Here is a 4,161-nt window from a genome sequence, read left to right on the forward strand (position 1 = left end):
GTTTAGACTGTTTACTTGTCAAACTAGATTATCACTATCCAAAACATAATCAGTCTCGCTTTTTCAATGTGGGCAGACGCAGCCCCTCACAGCATACAATGCTGCCAGTACCGACAATGACTGGCCAGCCGCTTCCCTGTGTATGACGTGGCCGGATAGGTAACCAACTCTCACTAAGCTTCAAATAACAAATGGCAGCTTTCACCACATAAAAAAAAGTAGCAACCAGTGACTTTCTGAATACTGTTAACACTCAATGAGAAGGGTAAATACCATGCTAAATTTACTGAATGACTGAACTTCTAAGACAGCTTAACTGTCATTCGAAAACCACTGAGACGAAGGAGCCGCCTATCTGTCACTTACACTCTATGGTACAACGCAACTTCTCTTCAGCCCTCCCCGTCCGCAATGCACCGGCCCTGTGATAGGAGTTTGCTTAGCGCGGCGGAAGTACGGGTTACCGCCATGTTAAGGAAGTAAGATGCAGCGGCGGTCTGGTCCATGCTGTAGCTGTAGGAATTAAGGGAAGAGGCGTGCTGGAGTGGACAGAATGCCGAGTTTAGGGAATATCGTTTAGGGTAAGACTGCAAAGTATATTCTTTAATCGTTGCCATGGGATGTGAATAGGAGTGGGTACGCGCCGAGCAGGAGAAAGGTCCTTCATGGATTGCATGCACCTAGGCATGGTCCAGGAGCCTCTAAAAAGGTTACCACTTGTCAATACACCTTTCTATCACGTGCTTTTATTGCGTTAGAGCTGTTATCCCACGTGATGCCCAGTGTGCCGTGCCCCTGCACAATATTGGCTGTCATCAGGCTGTGTATGGCGATCATGTCATCTGGGGCTCTATAGAGAAAATCTGACAGTATTATGCACCACCTACAGTGGGATTTGCTTTGAAAAATAACTACTCTAGCTCTCCTACCTTAATACCACTTAAAGCAGGCCTAAACTCAAAATTTTTAGTTTACGTAAAAAAGGCTAGACAACCATTTTTATTTAAATTATTTTTTTATTTTACAATTTTTCATAATTTATTCTGTGGTTGTGTGACTTCACAGCTTTTCTTCCTGTCACCTAACCTTATATCAAAATTCAGAGTTTGTACCATGATCAGGAAAAGGGAAGAGCTGTTCCAATGATGACCATTCTTTCACGATCCTTTCCAGACGACTGCAGGCTGCATGAACAAGTGCTGTACTTACAGCAAAGTTCTGTTCTATGGAGAGGGGAGAAATGACCTGTGGCACCCCGCTGCGTTTCCCCCCTTCACCTGAATTATGATCGTTTGTCATCCATGGTCCCTGCATTCGTTCGAAAGTTGGGCGATGAGCACTGTAAATACACTAGATTCTTGTCCGATATTGACCCTGAGCCGATTATCGGAAGAGAACCATTGCACATATGTACGTAGCCTTGGACTACGTACACAGGTCAGATAATCTAAGTGTGTGTGTATATATATATATATATATATATATATATATATATATATTAGCGTGTGTGTAATTTTATAGTTGATCATTTTATAGTTTCATTTTATAGTTCATGGATCATTATTTTCACTTTCCAGTGCTGTTCTCTGTCCTTCCTCTTCTGCGCCACTTTTAGCGCTGTTCACGGTCCTTCTTGAACACGTTCCTTTTGTATAACTCCCTTATTTACTGTACATAATTTCCTGCATCTTTCAAATGATCGCATCTAGTGTGTACATTGACGGTGGAATTATCATTGAACGATCGTATTGTTACAGAATTGTGCACTATACGATCATTCAAAATATATAACTATAGTAAGTATATAAACATTCATTGATATGCATCGTGTTATCTCCCTTCAGTTTGCTATTCGGTTCTCCAAGTCCCCTGAGGAAGCTGCCTTAGGCGAAACGCGTCGGGTAGGGAGACCGATGTTTTTCACTTACATCCACAAGTATATGAATTGCAATCTAAGCTCAACTGTTACCCTGTAACAGTGTCCAGTAATTGTGATAGCACTTATGTATAAATTGATGTAGTTTTTTTAAATTTTTCTTCTTCTGTCACTTTCCTCTCTCTAAAAAAAGATTTAAAGTTATAGGCTTGGCACATACTGGGTATACCGGGGTTATGATTTATGTTTCCTTATGGCGTTTCTCTATATACTTGATCCTTCAAAATAGTCGTGTGCACGTAGCCTTATACTAATACATAACACAACAGACAATAGGGATATAAGTTACTTAAAGCACATTCTTTGGTTACCACAGGATATAGTAAATTATATTTAGGTGCATTCATGCAATTACAAGTATATTAATGTTGAATCCAACAAAAAAAATTATAAATACAAAGAATTATAAATGTTTGAGTTAAGTGAATGCTGGTAGTTGAAGGGTAATAAAAGTGGATCTATAAGGAAAGGCGATAATAGTATGTAGCTAAAATGAGCTATATCTACATATGTTGGTATAATTTACTAGTGATTAAGGAATGTCATGTAATTTGAAAGAGGGTGATTAAATAATATAACGCAACTTAATTCAGTGCCTTATATCAGTGCTCTCCAAACTTTTTGGACCTATAGACAACTAAACTTACAGTTTCCGGACCGCGCATGCGTGGGGAGCCGCGTGTCACCCAAAGGGGAAGAAACTTTCCCCAGAGTAACGTTATGTTGCCAGAACCCGCCCATTCTCCCATAGCTGCTCTGAGCCTGTGATGGGAAAGTGGGCTAATTGTATCCAGAGACACAACCCGCCCACTGTCATGACCTGCAATCTATACAGGGACATGGTCCGCGGCTCTGGCTGGTGCGCCCCCCCAAGGGGTCTCTGCTCTCGCCACCCAGCTGCCTGACAGACGCAGACTAGGGGACCCCTGCCTTATATTATGATCATTATTCCAGGGATGGTACTAATGGTGCCAAAGAAGATGATGTTGTAAATGAGATTAATATTGAACCCACGATAAGATGATGAAGCAGAATATTATTGGTAATAATGGGGTAAAAAATATAATATATTTTTAAATATTTTTTTACCCCATTATTACCAGTAATATTCTTTTTTATCATCTTATCATGGGCTTCTTTTTATTGGGGTTTATCAGCAATTATGTAAATTAACATATGCAATTTTTTTATATGTCTGTCAATTAGGTGAGCTTTTCCTAGCTATTGGTCTTTATGACTATGAATTATCTAATTACTATCTCAAAAGTAAACATTATATTAAGGTGCCAAACAACTCTGTTTTGTGTTAGGACTAGAGGACAGAAAGTGAAGATAAATCTTTTTTTAAGAAATTGTAATTTTGACTGTTCATCTATCTACTCAAAACAAAAAAAAAAACTGCTACAGTTTGTGTATGCCAATGCTTTTACATTCACAATGTTAGAGTAACCCGTTCAATTCGATGGTCTTCCCAAATCCCTAATTGTCCAAAAATTTGACCTACACATTTTTGGAGTGCCCAGATTTGCGGTGCACTGTATGTGTTGTCCAGTAGTGCTTTCTGAATATGTGGTTGAATTCCACTAAGCATGAATGAAATGGATAGTATGCATGTTACCGTAAGGCGGCAGGAATGCTGCTAGGTTATTGCAGCACATATATGTAAACAAACCTACCATATGTCTGGTGTTCGATTTACCAAGATTGTACCACAAAGAGGAAATCTTAATAGCTATTGCTGCGTGAATCATGTTAAATCTTGGCTAAAAAAAAATCAGAAATTCATTTCTAAATCAGAATCTCGCCTAATAGACTGCAGTTGGTTAGATACTGGTTAAAGCATTTATAAATAAAAAGGGTATTAGTGCATGATGCTGTGAATCTGACTGTGCTAACATTGTAAGAAGCAGTGTGACTGGTGCTTTGATTTATGTGTGACTTTGATCTGCAACAAGCAAATTATGCAGCACCTTTCATTCTCATTATCAAGTTTGAAAATTCTACAAGCTGCATAGACTATGGATATGTGTTCAATGTGTGTTTTTTTGTTGTTTTTAATAAAACATTTTAATACAGTCTTTCATTACCTATTTAATTTAGGGTAACCCTTGAAATAACTTTCAGGCCCTTTGGGAACCCTTATACAATTACTATTTCCACAACTGGCAGTATATTATCTTGGTGGTCAGTATGAAGAATTTCTCTTACATTGCTGCCCGATAAGA

General features: G+C 38.8%; 1 protein-coding gene across 1 annotated transcript in view; it reads left to right on the forward strand.

Moving 5' to 3' along the window:
* Nucleotides 1-433: 433 nt before the first annotated feature.
* MDM4 (MDM4 regulator of p53) overlaps nt 434-4,161 on the forward strand; it is a gene marked incomplete in the record, with an annotated part of 14,702 nt that continues 10,974 nt past the window's right edge. The window contains 1 exon segment of the mRNA XM_072424715.1: nt 434-581.

Source organism: Pyxicephalus adspersus, chromosome 1, assembly GCF_032062135.1.
Source record: "Pyxicephalus adspersus chromosome 1, UCB_Pads_2.0, whole genome shotgun sequence".
NCBI lineage: Eukaryota > Metazoa > Chordata > Amphibia > Anura > Pyxicephalidae > Pyxicephalus > Pyxicephalus adspersus.